Raw genomic sequence first — 18634 nt, 5'->3', positions numbered from 1 at the left:
CTGTGTAGCCCTGGCTGTCCTGGAAGTCACTCTGTTGACCAGGCTGGGGACGAACCCAGAAATCCACCTGCCTCTGCCTCCCTAGTGCTGGGATTAAAGGCATGCACCACCACTGCCTGGCCTGAAGTTACCTTTGAAACCCTAAAATTTAAAATTCCAGAGCTGTGGGGTACCTGCTCAGGAAAACAGTTCCAGACAGTGCAGTAACAGATAGTGAGGTAGGTCTTTGGATCAAGTACCTTTTCTACTGCCATGCATGTCTTCTGCTTGAACAGGAGCATCTTTCAATAATCAGGACCTCAGGCACAAAGATGAGTTTGTAAAGCCCAATCAGTTTTTTTTAAGAGAGTGCACAAAGTCCATTTGAACAAACATCCTATGACAAACCTCCCTTGTCAACAGCCAGTCAAGGTACAACTGAAGGGTATAGATAACTAATATACCTTACAGTGAAAAAGTTAGCCTACCCATCATGGTTGTCAGATAATTTTGCCCCTTTGATTGGTTCCTGCAGATTATGCCAGCCATGTAATTTTTAAAATATTAAGCTGCTCACCTTTATGTTAATGTCCCAATTTTACTGTAACTGCAATAAATGCCCAGCACGCCTGGACCTGGTCAGTCTGTTTTGATCTCATGTGAGGCTGACTGGTGAGAATCCTTATTACAGAGCTCATAATAATGACCTCCATGTGTTTGCTTTGCAATAGGCTCCTTGTTGGTTGTTGGGGTCTCTGTGACTTGGACATAACATCTTAGAGCATTGACTAGAACCCCAAGAGCCCCAGGACTCCCAACTTAAGGAATGAAAGGCCGGTTTTTAATATCCACCATTGTTTCTGTGTCAGTGGCTTGTCTGCCAGATATGAGTCTGTGTGCCTTGGTTTTCAGGTTTTTCTTGAGTATATGTGGAGGGAGATGACTAAATTGAACCTGGAACCCTGCTACAGTGAATACGCTGGAGAGCCGCAGCCCCAAAGTGCTTCAAAGATGTTCCAGAGTCTGGTATAGTGGATGGTGTTTCTCTAGTCTTAATTTCTGGGAAGGTTAGAGCAGACTTGGAGCCCTGCTACAGGGCTCACAGCTGCCATCCTGTCTTCATTTTCTCCTCTGTCCAAGTGGAGGAATGTGCTGGGTAGCCTCTACCGCCCCCCCCCTTGTGGCAGTCTGTTATGTGTGTTGCAATTTGTTATTCTCTGACTGAGGAAATTAGACAGACTCCACCCTAGTCAATTTAGTTTCTAGCCACACACCTTGGGTTAAATCCTTAACAACAGGACCTAGATCCATTGACTAGTCCATGATAGAGAGCTCTTCAAAACAGCATCTAGGGCAAAATCAGGCTCTGCCTACCTTATTTTAAAGGGTAGAAAGACAAAGACCTCATTTTCCACCTCCTGAACTACCCTCTGCCCAGTTCATATGTGACTATAGTTTTGAACTTGGAGCTGTCATAAGATGGAAGGTCATCAAGTCTCACAAAATTAGCATATCTTCCTTGGACAAGAGGTCTTGTCTTGTTGGTGGCCATTTCCAGTTGTGTGGGACAATCTGCCTTTCTGTCTACCTTCCAGCTGTTTTAGCCACCTCTTTGGTAGCACTGGCCTGGGAACCCAGGGTTAAAGAAACTCACCCCAGGTCAGCATATCCTCTGAGCCCCCAATTACAGTGCTCTGAGCCAGGTGCTCTTCCTATTTTGTCCTTGCTCAGCCATAACTCCAACTCCCTCTTGTGGTGGCAGGGCCCTTGTGATTGATATGGTTAGCTCATTCATTTTCGGTTGTTACAACTTCCTCATTTATTATTGTGTCTGTGTCATAGTTGTCTTAAATTTTCAACATTTCATAGCTACAGTCATCTGAAGGAGCCTCAGTCAAGGGCGTGCCCTCATCAGAATGGCTGGTTGCAATTTCTGTGAGAGATGGTGTTGATGATTTATTAGGAAGGCTCTTCCACTGAGGCTGACAATATCCCTAAGCAAGTGGTCCAGGGCTAGATGAGAGAGCAGGCTGAGCATGAGACAGTGACCAAGCAAGAGAACAAGCCAGGAGACAGTGTTTGTCCATGCTTTTTGCCTTCAGTTTCTAATCTAAGCTCCCAAAATGATGGACTGTGATCTGACAGAATCATGTACAACAACCACTTATTACCTGAGATGCTTTTGCTTAGATGATTCAATCACAGCAGCAGAGTAGCAAGTTAGAACAGCAACAACAACAAAATGGTATCAAAGGGTTATGTTGCTGTTGTACAGAATCTATGTTGTAGGTTGTATTCTTGTGGACAGGTCAAATTTTGGGTAGAAAGGTATTTGGATTGGTTGGTGTCTCTAACTCCCCACTGGGGGTCCTGCCTGACTGCATACGTGGTCTCTTCTGCATCCATATCTAACTGCTATGCATCTCAGCTAAGATCAACCTTAGACTCCTTGTCGTCCTCCAATTTGTGGTCTCTGACATATCCTAAATGTACCCCCTCCCGCCAGCCAGCTGCAGATTTTGTTTCATTTTCCCCATCTGGCCCTCTGTTGTCTCTCACCACACCTGTTCCTGGTTCTCCCCCATTCCTTCTTCTTATCTGCTCGAACATCCAGTTTTCTCTCTTTTATCTGTTTTCTTTTATTGCTTTATTCCCACTTTTGAGTGAGATTCAACTATGTTCATTTGGGTCTTTTTGCTTGTGTAGCTTCTTTGGGTCTATGAAGTGTAGTGTGGGTTTCCTCTACTTAGTGGTTATTATACACTTGTAGGTGAGTACATACATGCATGTGCTATTAGGTCTGGGTTACCTAACTCTGAATGATAGTTTCTAGCTGTATCCATACACCTGCAAAATTCAAGATGTCCTTGTATTTAACAGCTAAATAGTTTCTGCTTTTGTAAATTAACCACATTTTCTATATTCATATTTTGGTTGAGGGGCATCTGGATTCTTTCCATTTCCAAGTTGTTATAAATAAAATGGCTATGAACTTAGTAGAGTCCCTACTCTAGGTCACCTGCCTTCAAAGAGTCCCTCCAATATCACCTATTTGTCCCTTGAGAGGGTGTGGGCACCTAGCTACCCATGATGGTGTATCAAGTCTCTATTGGGTTAGGTGCATCCTCTCCACTGAGGCCAGATGTGGCAGCCCAGTTAAAGTAATAGATTCCAGTGACAGACAGCAGCTTTAGGGACAGCTCCTGCTGCAGTAGTTGGAGGACCATCATGAAGACTGAGCTGCACATCTGCTACTTATGGACCTTGGTCTTTTTTCCAGTCTCTGTATGTTATTGTTTTTGACTCAGTCTCTGAATGTTCCCAAGGATCAAGGTTAGTTGTGCCTGTTGGTATTCCTGTGGAGTTCCTATTCTCTTCAGAACCTTAAATCCTTTCCCCAACTCTACCATCAAAGTTACCAAGTTCTATGTAATTTTTGACTGTGAATCTCCTCTTCTTCAGTCAGCTGCTGGGTGGAGCCTCTCAATGGATAATTATGCAAGGCTTCTGTGTGGGAGCATAACAGAGAATCCTTAAAAATATCAAGGATTGGAGCTTGTCTATAATGTGTGTCTCCAATTGTAAGAGGTTTCATTGTCTATTCCTTCAGTCTCTGCTCCAGCTTTACCTCTGCATTTCTCTTAGACAAGATAAGTTTTGTAATGACTGCCTCCAGTGTTGTGGTTGAATCTGATCCTTGGTCTATAATTCTCGTTTGTTACTGAGTCTTTATATGACTTGATATTTGAGTAACCATGGGTTCACAAAACAAATTGGCTAAAGTTTCTTCTTTTATCTATATTGTAGACTACTTTGAGGAGTATCTCATGAACTCCTCTTTGGAAGTCTGGTAGGATTCTACCCTAAAATTCATGGCCCTGGGCTTTTTTTGGTGGCAGACTTGTAATGACTTCTCTTTTTCTGGATGTTTAGGCAGTTTGAGTTGTTTCCTCTTAATTTGATTTATCTTTGGTAATAGGAACCTATTGAGGAAATTTTCCATTATTTTTAGTAATTCCACTTAGAGGGAGTTGAGGCTTTTTAAAACTATGTCATTACCATTCTTTAGATTTCTTCATTGTCTGTTATTTTGTCACCACTTTTATTTTAGATTTCATTAATTTGGATATTCTCCATCTCTTACTAAGGGTTTGACTATCTTATCTAAAAATGGCTCAAAGGACCAATTCCATGTTTCATTAATTTTTTGCATTCTTCTCTTTCTATTTTGTTGATTTCAGTCCCCAATTTGATAATTTACTGATATCTAATCCGTTTTTCATTGCTCACTTGTTTCTGTTCTAGAATTTAAAGCATGCTGTTGAATTGTCAGTATGAAAGCTCTCCAGATTTTTCATGTAGGGCATTTTTGCTATGACCCTTCATCTTAGAACCAGTTTCATTTCTTTATATTTTGTAAATTTGTGCATGTTTCATATTCACTTGCATTGAATTCTAGAAAGTCTCAAATATCTACCTCTATGTTTGTCTTAAGCTATTTTTCATTCACAGTGAGGTGTTCAGCTTCCATGAGTTTGTAAGCTTTGTGATCTTTCTGGTTTTGTTGATATCCAGCTGTAATCCATGGTGGTCTGATAGTATTCATGGTGTTATTTCAGTTTTCTTGTATGTATTCAGGTTGGCATTGTGTCTGAATATGTGTTCAGTTTACAAGTAAGTTTCATAAGGTGCTGAGCAGAAGGCATATTCTATATTTCAGTAGAATGTTCTCTAAGTATCAGCTGGACTCATGTGCATGTTGTCAGTTAGCTGGAATATTTCTCTTTTTTTGGAGGGTAGAGGTGTCTGGAGAATTTGTCCACTGGTGAGAATGGGATATTTAAATCTTGGAATATAAGTGAATAAGTGTTATGTGATTTTAGGATTAAAACACTTTCTTTAATGAAGGTTGGTGACCATGTGTTTAAGGCATAGATGTTAAAACTTGAAATGGCATCTTTGGTGATTGTTTTTTCCTTTAAGGAATTTGTAGTGTCTTTCTCCAATTTTTTTTTGATTAATTTTGTTTAATATTTATTTTGCTACATTTTAAAATAACCACACCAGCTTGCTCCTTTGGTCCATTTGCTTGAAATATATTTTTACATTCCTTTACCTTGAATTAATGCCTATTCTCGATGTTGAGCTGTATTTCTTGTCAGCAATTGAAGGATAAATTTTATTAGCATCTATTTTGTTAGCCTTTGTCTTTTTATTGGTGAACTGTGGTCATTGATTGATACTGAGGGAGTCAATGAACAGTGATTGTTAACTTATTGTATTTTGTTGTTGTTGTTGCTGCTGCTGGTGCTGGTGTTGGGGTATTTGTGTGCTTTTCTTTCTTTTGCAGATAATACAAGATTATTTACTACCTGTGTTTTCATGTGTATTGTTGACTTCCTTGGGTTGGATTCTTTGTATATAACTTTGTGTAAGTTTGTATGTATAGATAGATATTGTTTAAATTTCACTTTAGCATGGATTATCTGATTTTTTCCATTAATAGCGATTAAGGGTTTTTTTTTTCCCATTTTTTTTAGACAGGGATTCTCTGTGTAGACCTGGTTGCCTGGAACTCACACTGTAGACCAGGCTGGCCTCTAACTCAGAAATCCTTGCCTGCCTCTGCCTCCCAAGTCAAATCAAATCATGCACCACCACTGCCTGGCCAGCTTTTTTTCTACATATAATCATCTGGGCATCTGTAGCTTCTGCTGCATATACGTCCAAGCCCTTCTTATGTTTACAGAATCCAGTGAGAGGCCATCTACAGTTTTAATAGATCCTTATTGGTATGGATCTTGGCTTTTGATCTTTGCAGCTTTTAGTATTCTTTTTTTGTACTGGATGATTTGATTATTATACAGGAAAGACAGATCATTTTATGGTCCATTCTGTTGGTGTTTTGATGATCCTTTTACTTTGATAGGTTCGTCCCTCCTTATGTTAGAAAATTTTTCTTCTAAGATTTTGTCATCAATGTTTTCAAATATGAGCATTTGATCTAATATTTTCCTTTCTTTAGTCCTAGTAGTCTTATGTTTTACCCTTTAACAATGTCCTAGATTTTCTGGATATTTTATGTCAGGAAGTGTTAGATTTAACATTTTCATTGTGTGACATTTCCATCCCTTTTATTGTAATCTTCAATGCTTGAGATTTTTCTTCCATCTCTGTATTGTGTTTGTAAATTTTGCCTCCATAGTTTTTTTTCCTGTCCTAAACTTTTGTTTTCATCATTCCTTCACTTTGTGTTTTTGTTATTGTTTCTGTTTGTACTTTTAGGTATTAAACAGTTTTGTTTCCTTTTAATCTTGGTTTGTTTTTCTTGGCCTTATTTATAAGATTGGTTGGTTTCCTCCACTTTTTTGTTTGTGTTTTCCTAGCTGTCCTTGAGGTATTTATTGATTTCCTCCAATTGTTTGTGCTTTCCTCGATTTTTTAAAGTGATTTCATTAATTCTACTTTAAGGACCTCTATTATCTTCATACAGTTGGTTTCAAAACCTTTTTCTAGTACTTCAGCTATGTTAGAATATTTAAGACCTTCTTTGGCAATATAAATGGGCTCATGATCATTCACCAGAGCGTGATAAATGTTAGTCCTTATTACAGAATCAAATACCAACAACATCAGGGAATGGAATGTGCCTATAACTTCTGGAAGTGAAAAGGTCTATTTTATGTCAATGTACTTTATATACTATAGTTTGTGTTCACACAGTGAAATTTATGGTTGGGACTCACCATAGGCTCTATGATAGATTCCATGAAGTATTCAGCTTACTTTTAACCCAATGTTTGATTAATGCCATGGTTGTTTTTTCTCCTTAAATTGGGCAGGGAGGCAAATGAAGCACTTTTTAAATAAGTTACTTTGTTGAGATGATGGTTTTAATAACATTGCTTCCAATCACTAACCCTGGAGTCACCATTACAAAAAGAAAGACCAGATGGTGATAGGGTAATAATTTTCTAAATTAAAATTGAATAAATTTTCTAATTTATTTATGTCAGGTGAATGAATGAAGACAAACTAGATTAATATGTTTATAATTTATGAACTTTTGCATAATCCAAGGAATATTGAATTTCCATCTTTGAAGACATGTCTAATGCACTTTCAATGTTAAGTTAGGTCAGATGATTGAAACATAGGCCATTGGCTGTAGCTGTGTGTGTCATGTTACAGATCACAGAAGCTAACATTACACATAGCAGCCAGGTCAAAGAATAATAAATTAATGCCAATTTTTCTGCCAGGAAACAATCTATCTGCTCTTTTTCAAACTCAATGTAGATGTATATTTTTTCAATTACTTTAAAAAATTTTTAATTAAATTTTAAAAAATGTTTTACATTCCAACATTGCCCCCTTTCCTGGTCCCTCTTCCCTGAGGTCTTCTCCCCATCATCTTCCCTGTTGACTTTGAGAGGTTTCTCTCTCACCCACCCACACTTCTGGATCTCACCTCCACTAGCTTCCCTTTTCCCTAGAGCATCAAGTTTTTACAGGGTTAAGTGCATCCTCTCCCATTTTGGCTGCAGGTATGCCCAAGGCCCTGAATTATCCCCTCTGTGCCCCTTGGTTTTTGGCTAAGACTCTGAAAGCCCTGATGTGTCCAGGTTAGTTGACACTGTTGTTCTTCCAATAGTGTTGCCATCCTCTCAACTCCTTAAGTTTTTCCTCTGACTCTTCCATATGAAACATTTTACCCTACAATAATATAGATAGATGATAGATGATAGATAGATAGATAGATAGATAGATAGATAGATAGAAAGAAAGAAGATACCTTATGGTATCTTCTCCAAAATTGACCATGTAATCTGTCACAAATCGTCGGGCAATGCTGGTACACTTTTTTAATCCCAGCACTTGGGAGGCAGAGGCAGGTGGATTCCTGAGCTCCATCCAGCCTGGTTTACAGAGTGAGTTCCAGGACAGCCAGGGCTACACAGAGAAACACTGTCTCTAAAAAAAAAAAAACAACAACAAAAAAAAACAAAAAAACCAAACAAAAAAAAATCTGTCACAAATGAAGCCTCAACAGATACAAGAAAACTGACATATTCTCATGCATACTATGAAATCAGTACAGAATAATCTGGACTTCAATAATAACAAAAACATCAGAAAGCCACATATTGAACAACTTCCTATACAATGATAACTTGCTCAGGAAATACAGAAAGAAAGAAATAAAAGACTATACTCTAGTATTCAATGAGAATGAAGACACAGCATACCCAAACTTATGGGACACAGTGAAAACAGTGGTGAGACAAAAATTAACAGCTCTAAGTGGCCTCATAAACATACCAGAGAGATCCTACACAAGCAACTTAACAGCATACCAGAAAGCTTTAGAACAAAAAGAAGCAAACACACCTAGTAGACATAGACACCAGGAAATAATCAAACTCAGGGCAGAAATGAACCAATTACAAACAAAGAGGACAGTACAGAGACTCAACAAAACCAAGAGTTGGTTCTTTGCCAAAATCAATAAGATAGAAAAACACTTAGCCAGACTAACCAGAGGGCACAGAGACAGTATCCAAATTAACAAAATCAGAAAGGAAAAGGGAGACATAACAAGAGAAACTCAGGAAACTTGTAAAAATCATTAGTTCTTTCTAGAAACTGGAAAATCTAAATGAAATTTGTAGCGAGAAAAATGGATAATTATCTAGACAGATGCTATAAACCCAAATTAAATCAAGATCAGGTAAATTATATAAACTGTAGTATAACCCCTAATGAAATCAAAGCAGATATTATAAACCTGCTATCCGAAAAAAGCCAAGGGCTAGGTAGTTTTAGTGCAGCATGCTACCAGACATTTAAAGAAGAGCTAAGACCATGTTGGATTATTCCACAAAATAGAAACAGAAAGAAGACTACCTAATTGATTCTATATGTATTTGTTTTAAACATCAATTATTGATTTCAAATGCAACACTGCTATATTCTTTTTTTTGTTTTCATTCCCGTTCAATTCCAAGTCATTAATAATTTCTTTTCATTTTTTTCAACTCCTGCTGATTATTTATTTTTTGTCATAGGAATGTTGCCTGTAGCTGAGGCCAGCCTCTTTGTATGTGATTGAGAATTATTTTGAGCACCACTTCTTTCTCTGCTTCTCAGTGATGAAAAGAGTGTCTTCCAACTCTTCCAGACTAATCCTTGACTGGTCACTGCAAAACAAAAATAAAACACTGAGTGAGTTTCCTACAACCTCTCTCACTTTTCTTGGGTCTTGAAATGAAGAGAGGCCTGTGCAAGAATCTAGTTCTATGACCACCTTTGAAGCCGGGTTACTCACAGTACACAAAGGGGTGGAAAAAGAGGGTGAAAGCTTCCCTGAATTGACAGTGATCGATATTAGCAAGGAATTGTGAGTCAATTAATCTTAGATGATCAATAAATGCCCTGATTGGTAATTTCTTGTGTCTGCACACTAGGCAATCAAGAATCTGGATTAAAAAACTGAACTTATGTTAAATCAATTTACACTAGTTACACTAGTTCAACCGAAATAGGAAATCTGGGTATCATGAAGTGGCCCTGTTTACAAAGACTATTGTTTTCTAGGTTTAAAATGTTCAGCCTGAGAGAAAAAGGAAAAATAATATTTGATGTGCTCTAATACAAGATCCTAGACTCTGGACACATGGCCATAAAGCCTGGTTCAACTTTGTACAATAATTTTTGGTACTGTAATTTCATCATTTCTACATTTCTTTTCTGACTTCCATGATTGCTTAATAAAGATGCCAAAGCCTGAAGCTGGGGAGAAGAAAGGTAGATGGTGCGTCAGATCCCAGACTGAGTGTCTGGGGAAGAGACCATGAAGGAGAGAGTGGAGGGAGAAGAAAGAAGGCACCATGGGGTAGGTGGACTGTGAGTGCATGGCCAGTAGGTCTGGCCTGGGAGTATGAACAGCCTAGGGAGAACATGGCCCATGATATCTCACAGATATTAACAGGGAAATAGACAAAATAGGAATAGAGGGTTGATATCTGCCCAATTCTGTTGCTTTACTGCTTATTGTAAGTACAAAGTATTTTGTGTCTTTTATTTGGTAACTCTATGATTTAAGTGGGGTAAGAAACTCCCAAATAATATTTAACACAACAAAATGGCTGTTATTATGGTCTGTGTCCACTGATTGAAATGGAATGGAAAGTGAGATGATAGAGGATACTCTGTAGTCCTGGCTCTGGTTCTTTCTTGAAAATGTCACACTGTGCTTTCAGACACCTTTTCCTCAAAGAAGATGAAAGGAAGGGATTGTTCCAGTAACCATTATTAGATGTTGAAGCTGAAACACAAGGTGCTGCTCCCTGGGGTCGCCATGCCTAAGATCTCATAACCCAACAGATAAGGCTAGATGATCATAAGGCCAAGACATAGCTCAGCTACGTAATGAATTTGAGGCTAGCCTAAGCTAAATTAAACCCAGTCTCACTTCCACCTCAAATATGTTCATCCAAAGGAGATGGAAAAATATGTTATATGCATCCATTCATATGCACATATATCTTTCTAATTAATATTTTTATATTAATATATGAATACAATATTAATACAATATTAATACAATGCTGTGTATAACAGCATTGGGAAATATGTAGAATCAATAATAATATATTAAAATAACTCTGTGTGGAGAAAATATAGTTTACTTTAGCTTTTGGGTTTTCTATTTGCATCTGTTTCTCATCATTTTCTGTGTCATTAACTTAGTTAGAAAGAATATTGATCATCTATATCTTCCATAAAATATGATATTAGTGCTCTAAAGTGCACATTATGTAGAAATGACCTAGGGCACATGAGGAGTTAACCAAATTATACTAATTGCAAACCCATAACGGCGCCAGAGGACAGAAAATAAATCCAACCAAAACTTAGTCTTCTTTTTTTTTTCTTTTTTGGTTTTTCGAGACAGGGTTTTTCTGTGTAAGCCTGGCTGTCCTGGAACTCACTCTGTAGACCAGGCTGGCCTCAAACTCAGAAATTTACCTGCCTCTGCCTCCCAAGTGCTGGGATTAAAGGTATGAGCAACCACTGCTGGGAAGTAGTCTTCTAATTTATTGAATTGCTTAGGAATCTAGTGCCATAGGTTTTTCAGAGATATTAATTCTAATTTAAAAGATAAGTCAGTGCACCTGGCCAATCCCACTGCATAGAAAGAAGCAGAACATTTACTGACCAATTAGGATCCTGGAGACAGCACACTCCTCACTTGTGTGTGTTACACCAGACAGTGTATCAAGTAGCTCAGAAAGCTGCTAGCTTTATGTTGGGGGCCAAAACCAGGAGAAGGCTCTGTAACAGGACCAGGATGCTGTGCAGGCTGTGCTACCAGTTTCATGGTTAGATAGGAATGTTGTTTGGAGCCTTTGGCAGGTGTTTATTGTGAATCATAGATTTTGAATATTGGAGCAAGGCTCTACCATCAACTCTATCCAACTATTTTTCCTTGGAAAAATATCTTCACCTGCTACTCCATCTTGTTGGGAGCTGACTTTTAGCAGAAAGCGGCTATCAGCTTTGCAGCCATATTGAGCCATATACCCTGTCGTGAGACTTGTCTTTCAACAGCCTACAACAGCTGAAGCATACTCTGATATCCCACATATTTTGTTCTGCTGTTTACTGCCCCCAGCTGCAAGGTGCACGTGGTAGACACGCCTGTAAGGCTTACGTCATATCAACACCTGCAAGGCATGTGATATCCACGAGCCTACAAGGCACGTGGCAAAAGCGTATAAATACCCCAGATTTCCCTTCAATAAAGGAGACTAGAGACTTGATCAGAACCTTTGTCTTGTCTCCATTCTTCGCATCTCTTCCCCTTTATCTCTCTCTCTCTCTCTCTCTCTCTCTCTCTCTCTCTCTCTCTCTCTCTCTAGACCCTGACCCGCAGACCAGAGCGGCAGCTTTGACAGCCAAGCGTGGAGTGGAGAGGTCAACAACACCATCTTAGTAGAAATTGAACATGTAGTGCCAGGGAAATATTAGTGATCCCCCAAAAGACACACACAGGAGCCAATCTGATGCAAATCATAGGAGGGTCTTTATTCTATTTGACCTAGCTTGCCCCCATCCCCAATTCCCCAATGCACCAGCATCAACCAAGACTGTTTTGGTGATGGTGGAACCCCATATGTCTAGGGGAAAAGGATTTATTGTAAGCAGCAAGTGGGGAATTGTAGGAGGAGCTAAGGTAGGTGGAGTCAGAAGAGGAAGAGGAAGAGCTAGGGGAAGGTGACATGAGAGAGGGGGAACATAGAAGCAGAAGTGCCTGTGTCTCTAGCATCAAAAAGGTAGTTGGTATATCTAGATTAGGTACTGGATTACACCTCTGATTGTTTTGGCATCTTGTTATTGAGCATTACCAAACATAGAGAGCCTTTGGATAACCTAAGCATTGGCAGAGCCATCTCCCATGCTGGCATCTTGTGGGTAGCAGGGCTAGTGTCTCTGACCACCTGAGCAGACTGCTTGAGCTGTGCAGTGGGGGGTACAGCCACAGCCAATTCTGGCCACAGGCCTAGGCTAGTCAAGAACATGGCAGGGGATTAAGAAAAGCCTGATTGCTGCCATTTTTAATGTCTCTTGCAATAGGAAGGTTGTGTGCAAGCATCTAATTGGAAAGCTGCTGTGGCCTTTAACATAATTGGCTGGTGCTGGGAATCACCTCATACACTTAACTTCACCTCTGCATTAGTGATTGTTAGGCACGGTCTTGTAACCTGAATGCAGGGTTGTTGGGGGGAATAACCTGGAGACCCTGAAATTGTTGAAGGTGTAACTTGGAAACTCTAGTTTTGTTTGAGATTAGCCTAGAGAGTGAAGCTAGGCTTGGGTTTTCCTTGGGAGAGGGCAACTTGGAAACTAATGCTAGGTACCTGAGTTGCCTAGAAGCCTAGTTTCTATTCCTGTACAATGCCCCTGGTATTATACATGCACCTAGAAATTTCTGGTACAGGCCCTATCATCAAGTGACTAAGGAAGAAATAACTAGGCCCTGCTTTACTAAGGGTTCTGCCTGTTATGCAGATCCCATCCAAAAGATTAGAATATTGTTAAGAAAGACATAAAAGGAAGAAGTATGTGAATAGATCTCTCACAATGGTCAAAAGATGTAAAGATACTTATGTCCCATGTAAATACTGATGTAAACTTTAAGTTCAGCTGAGTATACACTCAGTAACCAAGTAGTTAGGGTGATCTATTCTGTGGGACGTCAACCGTGTCCCCAGCTATATCTGTCAATTTCCAATGTGACCATGAACATAGTGGCCATGGTGGACGCAGTGGGGTTTATTCATGGATACAACAGTAGAGTCGTCCTCTCACTAAGCCTGACATGGCCACATCTGCTGGTGAGTTCCAGATCTACCAGCAGTAGAGACCAACACTGAGCCCTAGATATGGAACTATATCCTGGGCTGACCAGCCAGTGACTTGGTGGCAGGTTGACTACATCGGATCATTTCTCTTGGGCAAAGGACAAAGCTTTCTCCTTCCTGGAATAGATACATATTCTGCTTATGATTTTGACTTTCATGCACATATTGCTACTGCCAAATCCACGATCCATGGACATACTCAGTGTCTCATTCACAACAATGGCATTCCACACAGTATTGCTTCTGACCACGGAACTCATTTCACAGCAGAGAAGTGAGACACTGGGCCAATGATCATGAATTCTAATGGTATTAATTACCATTAATACCATAGTCCTTGTTACCATAAAAGTGATAAACTGATAGTAAAATAGAATGACCTTTAGAAGGCACATTTTACACAGCCAATTATGGGACAGCCACCTGGAGAGCTGGGCAGGGTCCTAGGCTGTATGTGTTTTCAATCAGCTTCCAGTCTTTGGTACAGTTTCTCTCACAGCCAAGATGCATGATTTCAGGAATCAAGGTTTTGGAAACCTGTGTGAAGGTCGCAGGCCACAAGTCTCAGTGGAACTCAGCTCCAAATGCTGGGTTCCCTTCATCAGCAGGACTTCAATTTCTCTGCCTGATTTTGTCTGGATAATGTCCCTGAACACAGGTGGATGTTTTTATCTAATAAATATCTTTTTGCAGCACTGCTTAAACTCAGGACACAAGTCTCATTCTGGATTCTGTGTGCACATGAAGCACATGTATCTGCTGCATTCTAAGAAAAGACAGTTGAAGTTCAAGGGCATGAGATAGGATATTTGAATAATTCTATAAATCTGGGCATTTGATGACAAAAACTCCTGCCATCATTTAAATCAGGGAGCATGCATGGTTAGTGTAAAAAAGAACACAATCTATTAGTGAGAAGTTCTCTTTGATAATGAGATGGTGTTTTATATTTGGTAAATATAGGTTTTAGATTTGACCTCAGTATTTAATAAGGTTGTTCAGTTTTTCTCAGCTGTATATAGACCCTGCCATGCTGAAGTATTCCATGGACTTTTCTTTCATCTGGGACATTGAGATGCATCTATATATGACAAAGAGAATCAAGAGTGAGAATTTATTTTCTAAATAACATTTCACAAAATCAAACATAAATTTTGAGGACTCTTGTCCCTTCAATTACTAAAGAGACACATTGCATTTTAAGTGGTCATCTTTACATATGCCTGCTTAAGATTACATGTTTAGCAAAATCAACTTCTGTTGACCTTCTGTTAAGGTCTGTTGAAATTTCATGTCTAGGTTATCACTTGATCTTCTGAAGAATCGCTGTATCTTCAAGCTTTTCTTTGTACTATTTCTCTCTTAGTGAACGTTACTTCATAATCTTGCTTGGATTGGGTGTGACTTTCCTTGGAAGCTCTGAGGGAATCATCCCTGTATTTTGACTCTTCTCAATGCACACTGGACACAGGATAAAACTTAAATGACACCCAGTTTGTCATAAATGTTGATCTGAAGACAGATACTTTAATTTCATAGGTATTTCCCAAAAACTTTATGATCTAAGTGCCTTAAATACCTTACTTATTTTTTCAGAACTTCCAGTGGCTTTGTAGATTTGCTTTTCTTCTCATTTAGAAAATTGCCATCATAATGTATATATATAACTCCTTCTTTATTGAAACCATTTACATTTTTAGATCATTCTAACATTATATAAATGTTTATAACATAACATAAAATATGCTTAACAAAAAATTCACAAAGCCGGGCAGTGGTGGCTCATGCCTTTAATCCCAGCACTTGGGAGGCCCAGGCAGGTGGATTTCTGAGGTCCAGGCCAGCCTGGTCTCCAGAGTGAGTTCCAGGACTGCCAGGGCTACACAGAGAAACCCTGTCTCAATAAGGAAAAAAGGAGATCCAAAGAGAGAAGAGGTGGCTACCTTTGCAGGGTGTCAGGCTTACCCAGCTGTTGCCAGGTAACCGTGGGGAGGAGCATACCTGGCTGTTGCCAGGTAACTGGGGTGGAGTTTAGATAGAATGCTAAGAAATAACCAGGGTATCCTTCCTCTTGTGTGTCAGATTGATACCTCGACTGCACACTGAGTACTGGACTATGGAAGCTGTTCACCCTGATTACACGAAGAAGAAGGCAAGTGCCGTGAGGAAAGCTCAGGTAAGGTCTGGAGTCAGGTCCTGGTAGGTGCAAGATCATTGCTCTCAGAGGGGAGGAGCAGGAGGCTGAACAGCCAGAGCTGGAATGCTGGGTTCTCCCCCAGGGCTGGGTGGGGTGAGATTCCTCTTTGAAGACAGAAACAAATGCTAATGGAGTGCAAACCCCTCCTGAGATCTGGAAAAGTCTGACCCAGGTCCAGAAGCACACTTTAACCTTGAGGAGTGGTAAGACTCACTGGCCAATCAAGGCTCCCAGGCAGACCTGTCAATCAGACAAGGAGGAGCGTTCTTCCGGGTGCCATTTTGCAAGTTTGCTGTTCTTGTGCAGGCTTGAATGGTCATCTGTGCCCTACTCTGAGCTCTGCTGTGGGTGCTGTGTGGAGACCTCAGGGAAACTCTGAAATCCAGTCATGGTGAGCACAGGATCACTGCCCACAATGGGTAGGGGCAGGCGATTGAGCAGTGGGAGCTGGGGTGCTGGGTCCTTTCTGGGGCTGCATGGGAAGCATCAGCCAGATGTGACCACCTGTGAGGTCTCTGGTGATGCCCTTCACTTGTTAGATTGGGAGGTGACCTCTGAGTAATGTGACTGTCATGACTGATTCTGAATTTGCACAAAACATTTGGACCAGTTGCTTTCCTGTAGGAACACGGGTGGTTTCTCTGACTCTGCAGCACATATGTCCAAATCCTTTTGTCTTTTATAGTATACATTTGGAAGACAGGTATAGCTGGGCAGTGGTCGTGCACACCTTTAATCCCAGCATTTGGGAGGGAGAGGCATTTGGATTTCTGAGTTCGAGGCCAGCCTGGTCTACAGAGTGTGTTCCAGGCCAGCCAAGGCTACACAGACAAACCCTGTCTCGAAAACAAACAAACAAACAAACAAACAAAACCTGTTTTTAAGAAGACAGGTATAAACCTGATAGATCTGCTTTCATACGTTACATGTTTTTGTTTTGTTTAGATTTTGTTAATTTTTTTTTTGTTGCAGTTTTTTATGTTGCTTTACTTTTTACATTTAGTGTTTGATTATTATGTGGTAAAGAAACTTTTTTTTCCCTCCAATCTGTTGGTTGTTTTCCATGCTTCTTATACATTAACAGTCATCTTCTTTGGTTTAGAAAAAATTTTTCTATATGATTTCATTGAAAATGTTTTCTAGACCTTTGGGTTTATATTCTTTTTCCTATGTTCCAGTCATCTGTAGTCTTCCCTTCTCATATGTTGAAGAATTCCTGTTTTTTTAGTGTTAGGAAACTTTTAGAATCCCCATTTTTGATGATGTATACATTGTGTCATATTCATCTTTAATGCCTGAGACTCTTTTTTCCTGTTCTGTGGGTGAACCTTGTCTCTGTAGTTGTCAGTGCACAGGCAATTTTAATGCTCTGCTCTCAGGGACTTAGCAACTGCTTAAGTCATTCCCTGCCTCCATCACCTGCTGCTGTTGTCAGGTGTGCTTTATATACATGGACCACCAGCTACACAGCTCTCTCTGTTTGTTCCCTGTCTCTGTTCTCTGCACATGCCCCTCTCTATTCTCTTTCTCTACTCACAGGGCTCTCTCTAGGATCCCTGTCTGTCTGCCTGTCTGCAGGTCCTCTTGTGCATCTCTATCCCTTCCCCCAAACAACCTCTTTTGTACCTTATCTGTTGCATTTTTTAATTTCTCAGGACGTGCTGCGATAGGATAGGTTGGATTTCTTGGTGACATATTTTCCTGATTGTTATTTATTATATTCCAATGGTGGTGTCTAGGCCTCTGGATTTGAAGTGATTATTCATTTGGGTACTGATGTTTGATTTGTCTTGTTTGGGTGGGAGTTTTGTTCCTGAATTACTGTTTAATGTATGGATTTGCAGAAAGCCTTTGCTGAGTATTGCCTCTTTTACTGACCTGTTTGTTTGTTATGTTCATAAGGTAGTGCTTGCTAATGTTGAAAGCTGGGATAAGAGGAGGGCAGGAAGAGATGATCTTAGTAATCTACAAGGAGACTTTGTCATTAGCAGGGTTAGGCTGCTTCTGGTGTTTAGTACAGTACTAGAGGCAACTGTGAAAATTGCATTTGGGATAACAGACAGTGTGGTAGATCTATGGAAAAGTTACCTTGTGTCCTTTCTGGCATGGCATGTGGGTGAACAGGAACTGTCTGCCCAAGTGGAGGATATTTTACAGGGATGAGGCAGGAAAGGAATGGCAAGTGGGGATTGCTGCAGTGTCTTCAGGAGGCATACACAGGGGGAGAGGTAATTTCCACTAATATTCTTTTCCAATGGTGAGGGCCACTGGTTTTTCTTCTAGTTGTAAGGGCAACTGATATTAGGGTTTGCAGTAACAGACAGTGAGGTAGGCCTTTGGATAAAGTACCTGTTCTACTGTCAGGCATGTCTTGCAGATAAACAGTAGTATGTTTTGATAATAAGGGGCTTAGTCAAAAAGATGAGTTTATGAAGTCCATCCAACTCTGTTTTTGAGTTTGCACAAAGTCCACATGAGCAGATATCCTATGAGAAAACCCTCTTATCAACAGCCAGTCACGGTACAACAGCAGGGTTTAGCTACATATAGATAACTAATGAACATTAAAGAGTAAAAATAAATCGTTATCCTACCCAACATAGTTGTCAGATGGTTTTGTCCCCTTGATTTGTTCTTGCCAATTATGCCGGAAATACAATTTCTAAAAAATATTAAGTTGCTGACCTGTATGTTAATGCCCCAATCTTGCTCTAACTACAATAAATACTCAGCACCCCTAGACTCGGTCTCTCAGTTTGGACCTGATGTGAGATTGACTGGTGAGAGTCCTTGTGCCTGAGCTCATAGTACAGAACTTTGTGTATTTGCATTGCAATAGGTTTTTGGTGGTCTCTGGGGTCCCAGTGACTTCGACACAACATCTTGGTGCACGGAGTGGAACCCTGGAACCCTCAGGAATCCCAACTGAAGAGTTGAAATGCTACCTGTTAAGATGTGTCATTGCTGTTCTTTGTGTCAGTGGCTTATCTGTCATATTTGTGTCTGTGTGCCTTGGATTTTAGATTTTTCT

The sequence above is a fragment of the Arvicanthis niloticus genome, assembly GCF_011762505.2.
Source record: "Arvicanthis niloticus isolate mArvNil1 chromosome Y unlocalized genomic scaffold, mArvNil1.pat.X SUPER_Y_unloc_2, whole genome shotgun sequence".
Lineage (NCBI taxonomy): Eukaryota > Metazoa > Chordata > Mammalia > Rodentia > Muridae > Arvicanthis > Arvicanthis niloticus.
This window is presented reverse-complemented; position numbering follows the sequence as displayed.